Genomic DNA, 6,216 nt, shown 5'->3' on the forward strand with positions numbered 1-6,216 from the left:
ATATTTACAACATTATTAATTATATTCCTCGGACTGTCTTTCATGTCCCTGTGGCAGTATTGTAGTTGTATATTTATGCTGTCTAACCCCTCCCCCTTCTCTCTCATCCCCATCCCCCTCCCAACTAGCAGCCATCAGTTGTTCCTCTTTATCTCTGAAACCACTTCTGTTTACTTTCCTCGTTCATTCAGTTTTTTAGATTCCACATATAAGTGAAATCATATAGTATTTGTCTTTCTCTGACTGACTTATTTCACTTAACATAATAGTCTCTAAGTCCATCTGTATTGTCCCAAATGGTACGATTCTGAGTCTGTCTTTTAATGTGTGTGAAAAACCTGAACTTGACTGTCAGCAAACCCCCACCTTACTTCCCCACCCACCCACCTCCTGCCCAGGGCTGAAAGTGGTCCAAGACCTTCGGGGAGTAACAATCAGTGGCTTCAAAGAGCACACTGCTGGGTGAACCTAGACCTGTGTGCTTGAGCAGCGCGCACATTCCCACTGTCCTTTGCCAGACATCCAGTCTGACAACAAGACTTGGAGCAGCATCTATGGCTAAGGAGCCAGATGGTGTCCCAAGGAGGCCATTGGGCATCATCTCTATCCATAATCGACTGAATTAGACACGGGGAGGACGCTTCTAACCTAGGCAGGGACAGCTGTTTAAGCAAACCATGGAGGCTCTGACATCCCCGTGGTTAATGCGATCACTGTGCTGGGTGCTAGAGGGAGTTGTGAACAGGAAGTCCCATCACCTGTCTTCATCACCTTTTACTAGAAGAAAGATTCCCATCTGGCTGGGAAGATGCATAAGAGAAAGAACAGGATGATTTCCCAGGTGACATTAAGTTCTGAAATTTGGGTTATAGACGATACTGGCTCTCTAAGTCTCAACTTGAGAAAAGAATTGATATTAAGCTTTTGAAACTAACTTTCTTTCCTTTTTTTACTCATCCCTACCTGGTAAAAACGCATAATATCCTGGAAAAATGGAAACAAGATTGGTTGGAATTGCAGAAGTAGGCTGGAATCAGGTTGGGAAATGACAGATCGTGGTTCTAGGAGGGTGGACAGCCCATCACTGCCTGTCCTTCTTCTCCCTAGTGGGTCTTCAGAGGCAAAGAGGGGTCAGTGCACAGTGGCCTTCATGTGGCTCTGTGTTACATCGAAGGGCATGGACTCCTTCCCCTAAAAAACATCAGGAAGCCCCAGTCCTCTTGGCAGATCTACTTCTGCCGTATCTCTGTTCACAATTCAATTACCCCTGTGTCTCTAACAAAGGCTTAGATGTACGTGTATTTAGGGACTGAGTTTTTGTCACCAATTTGTCTCTTAAGTTCATGGTAACAGCCTTGGGACAATTAAAAGCCTACAAATGTTAAAAAGCAAAAAGCAAAAAAAAAAAGGCAATTGTTTCACCCTCAGCGTGGCCCCCAGGTCCACCTCAGTAAGTCTCTCACATGACTTGGGTCACGTCCCTCTCCCAGTTCCTGCAATGGCCACCTTGTACCCTCTGGCCATTCTCCTCAGACCCCTGCCAGCTCCCAGGTTGAGCTCACTTGCTCTGAGAGCCTTGAACCTGTCAGGTGTGGGCTCCCTCAGCGTCCCACCCCCAGACCAACAAACTTCTCTGTATTTCACCCCCTCCCTTCTCAGCCCCAGGCTCAGCCTAGAGAGGTGCTGTCGGTGGGAGAGAGCCATCGCTCCCCGCAGTCAGCCTGCACCTCCCTCCAGGTTCAGGACCTTGCTCCATCAGCTAGTTCCTCTCTTGATTTCTGGTCTGTCCCCCTCCACTGGCTTCTTCCTGCGTCCCCGAATTTCCTTTGCGAGGAGCATGGCCATCTACCTGGCCACACCCGACCCAAAACCTGAGAGTCATCCAAGCTTCCTACCTGCCTCGTGTCCCTCAGAGCCATCCAGAAGCATGCCCCACAAATTCTGCCTCCCTGCTTTAACATCTCCCAGCCCCAAACCCTCCACATCATTCAAGCCCCTGCCTGACAAGTGCAGTAGCCCGGCTGGTGCCCCAAGCTCGCTCTAGCTCTGCCTCCTGCTACTTTAGTGGTCAGTGCGAGTGTTCTTCTACAGCACAGAATGGGACTTGTCCGTACCCAGCTGAAACCCTCTGGGGCTCCCCATCACCCACAGAAAGGCTACGCTCCTGGTAGGGCAGACAAGGCCTTCCTAGTGGGGCCTCTGTGGGACTTCGTCACCACACCTCTACGCCCTGACAACTCCTCACTGGGCATTGCCTCGACCTGCTCACTCTGCTTTTCTGGAATGCTGGGCCTCCCTGTCTGCCGGGGGCACACCTGTACATCTTTTGAAGACTCAGCCTGGGCACCACCTTCTCCATGAGGCCTTCCCTGCACTTCTCTGGCAGGCCCGACCCTGCCTATTACACCCCAACCCTCTCCAACTTCAGTGCCTATGGCTCTTATTGCATGGACCTGTTACACATCTCCCTACATGATTCTCCCTCTTCTACTTTTCATGCTCATACCCATACTGAGGTCCCAAACTCTGTCTCCAGCACCCAGCTCAGGGCCTGGGATGTGATAGGAGCTCAGTCAATTTTTGCCAACTGAGTTCTCTTCATGGAGATATATCTAAATTGCAAGAGGCAGGTGGCGCCCAAAATTCTGACCTGGAGAATGGATTAGGTTTCCTACACTCTCCTTTGGTAAAACGATAAATGTAAGTTAGTTTTAACTTCAGTGCCCTCTCACCTAAATTGCAATCTATTTCTATTGGTGAATGGAGACAAAGTTGAAGACATTTATAATACCTAACCAACCAGTATCCTAATGAAACAACTTATATTTTTGAAATGTCACAGATCATCAAAAGCCAGTGAAAAACCATGCATCGTTACTGTAACCAAGTCTGTAGAACACAATCTGTTTGTCCTCCATCTAGACAAACTGAGAGGTGGGGGAGACTTTATCTTACTCTTTAATCCCAGTGTATTCATACAACCATATCCTGAGACAGTAACCCTTGTTTTAACCTTTTTGCTGAAATATACCATAACAAAAATGCACAAAAGTGTACCGCTCATTGAATGGCTACAAACGGAATACACTATTAACAACTCAGTAACACCCCAGAAGTCCCCACTCAGCTCCCCTCCCAGCCAGTCCTCTGTCCCCTCTATCACGCTCTAAAGTTTGTGGTGTGGTGGATGGATGGTTGGGAGCTGGACAGACCTGGTTGCAGCCACGCTGTGCCACTAATCACACACCCTCATTCTTATCAGAGATTTCTACTATTTGAGGCAGGTCATAATGAGACTTCCTAATTTTTTTTTTCATGGAATTTTACTTCCCTTTGGGTTGCATTTATAGTTTACAATAAACCACACAGCTCATAGGAACACAATTTATGGAGCAGTTACTCTGCTCTGTGCTAAGCTCTTTATGTGCATGTCTCACTTAATCTTGACAACAGCTGTATGATGGGAGGTCCATATTTCAGGGGGGAGGTCAGTAAGGGACTTACCCAGCACCTGTTGCTTAACCACTCCAGTCCTGAAGTCAGTTGATCCACTGCATTATTAAAGCCATAAGAAATACCTAGGGAACAAATTGAGAAAACAACAAAACCTTAAAATAAAAACAATGTATTGGCTACTATTGATAGTTTGAGTCTTCTCTTTAGCTAGTATCAAAATGATCCTTAACTGTAATTGGTCCTTCCTTGCACGTGACCAGTGGCGACTCTTCCCAGCCCTTTATCCCCCATGGGGGTCCCGTCTCATAACCAGGGAATTCAGCAGCAGCCCAGTGGGCTCAGTTTGCTGTACCCACAGGCTCTCACGGACAGCCCTGGAGTTTTTCAAATGTAGGGCTGTTTTAACCTCCCTGCTGCCTGGGAACTATTGCAAATCTCTGGACAGAACATTAGAGTCTTTCCTTCTTTCACCCTCTTCACTTGATAAAAGAGCCCAAGGCTATAGAGGAAGTGGAAGTAGAACAGCAGGGATGGTGGTCAGATTTTGAGACAAAATTTCTGAGCCTGGTGGAGAGGAGGGCTGGCGGTTAATTCCCTTTGGCTTTCCGCCCAGTCATTTGTGCAAATGAGCTCATGCCTCTGGCATCAGCAGACACTGTCTCCAGGGCCTACCTGCCCTGGCTCCCTCTCTCCTGCTCCCTCTTTCCAGTGTACCAACTGGGAACTTTCTAAGGTTCATAGGCCCGAGGCAGTTGCAGAACTTGCTTCTCCTCCTGGCTCCCAAGTCCTGGCAGGCACAATGTCCCTGCAGTCTGTTTACACTGTTGGTGTTTGAGAGAAGGGTGCCTGCCAGGAGGCCTCAGGGAGGGGCACATCTTGGCAGATTTACTACGGTTGAGTTCTGGTCCCCAGCTTTTCTGGCACAGAGACTAGATTTCCTCAGTACACCCAGAGATGACCAGACCCTGGGTGGTAGGCTCCTGTTGACCAAGAGACCAGTAGAATCTAGAACCCCAATTATTATTAATTCACTGTGGGGGATCTCCTATGCTAAGCCACCTTCAGAACACTCCTTGTTCCTGGTCTTGAGTTACTGAAAAATGGTGACTTTGTGATCAGATAGTGATTGATGAAAGAGATCACGTGAGGGACAGGTACACACCAGCTATGAATACCCCCAGCTGATGAATGCTGCACTTCAAAGTCCCACTTTTCTTTCCTGCCCCCACAATGCAGTCTGCTTAGGGCCCAAGACTGACTTGTTAGCACTTTCAGGTTTCCCGGCTGAACGTGCCCCTTCTGGTGATAGGTTAGCATCAGTGGTTAAGATGGAGTTAAATGGAGGATCCAGTGTACCTAGGAAACATTAATCTCTACTCATTACATGTGGCTGAAGTTAGTTGAATTCTTACAGGATAAGCTTATTTCCTTCATCTCAAAATCATTTCTTCTTATGCACTATTTATAAACACCTCTGTGCAATGTTTTTCTAAATATATCAATGACCTAGAAACCGAATGCGTGCTGAAACTGACGTACTGGCATCTGCCTCTCTCATTGTCCCATATAGTTGCCCTTCAGAATTATTAGCTCCTGTCTGAAATTTGTGGTGTAGCAGATGGAGTACTGAGAGCCTAAGAGGCATGACAGACCTGGTTCAGACACACTTGTGCCACTAACTAGCAAAGTGACTGGGGCACATCACTTCAGGAGGCCTCATTTTCTTCATTTGCAAAATTGATGACAATACTTGCTTTTCCCACTCCAGAAGGCTGCTGGGAAAAGGTAAGTCACTCTGTATAGCACTGAACATTGACATCCTATTCTCTGCGGTAATATTGATAACTGATACAGCGCGCTTCCATCAAAGAATGTTCCTGTTTACGTTTCTAAGACCACCTGTCCTTTGAGGGACCAGGAAAATGCAACTGGGAAAGCATGCCATGTATGTAGACTATTGGGAGTCCTTCAGTCACATTTTTGAGGAATGTGGCTCACAGCTCATGGACATGTATGCATGTCTTCTCCCCTGAAGTACTGGGTGTGATGTCAAGTTGAAGATGATATGAGTTGTGTTTGGGGCTATCCTTTCCATGCTTGAATTTGTTTCTAGTCAAAATTTCATGTGCTCAGGAGCTCCGATTAAGGAAATGGACAAAGGACTTGGATTAGTAATATTCAATTTTCTTCTTTAACAATGGAACCTCTTTCCAGGTGAAATCTTACAGTAATAGAAAACATGTGAAAGCAGAGCTGCTCTGGTGGTGGGAGCCCAAAGCCCTCTCCTGGGCTGGGCCCTTGCACACCTAGCTGGTCCCTGAGACAGTCCTGTGGGACTTATGGGCTGGTCCAGGGAATGGTTTGAAAGCCAGATGTGTGCGCATGCTCAAAGTGTTGGCCTGTTTCCACAGTAGCCCTCTTGGAACTCTGGTTTCTAAGATCAGAGGAGAAAAAAAAATCTCCATGTGTTGGGTCCAGACAATTAACAAAGAGGCTGGATATCAAATTAGGGTTCCGAAGGTTTTATTAAGCTGAGCTCAGCAACCGTCTCTCCGACTAAGGAAAAACGGCCCCGAAGACTCGGGGGGGTAGGGTTTTTATAAGGCAGGGCTACAAGCAAAGCAAATTACAGAAGCTAAAAAGAATGTGCAGTTATTTCAGTCAAAATCGCATCCCGCTGTTGTAACAGTGTTGTTATGTCCAGATGTCTTAACAGTACATCATGACCGGGTTGAGTTGACCACACAAACTGTTTCTCAG

General features: G+C 47.0%; 1 protein-coding gene across 1 annotated transcript in view; it reads right to left on the reverse strand.

Moving 5' to 3' along the window:
• Positions 1-6,210, reverse strand: part of ZNF774 (zinc finger protein 774) — a 55,163-nt gene extending 48,953 nt beyond the window's left edge. The window contains exons 1-2 of the mRNA XM_019640132.1: positions 5,661-6,210; positions 3,505-3,578 (exon numbers count right to left, since the gene is read on the reverse strand). The gene's annotated coding sequence lies outside the window, so the exon portion shown is untranslated. The remainder of the gene's footprint in view (positions 1-3,504; positions 3,579-5,660) is intronic.
• Positions 6,211-6,216: the final 6 nt, after the last annotated feature.

This window comes from Hipposideros armiger, unplaced genomic scaffold, assembly GCF_001890085.2.
Source record: "Hipposideros armiger isolate ML-2016 unplaced genomic scaffold, ASM189008v1 scaffold_48, whole genome shotgun sequence".
In the NCBI taxonomy this organism is placed as follows: Eukaryota; Metazoa; Chordata; class Mammalia; order Chiroptera; family Hipposideridae; genus Hipposideros; species Hipposideros armiger.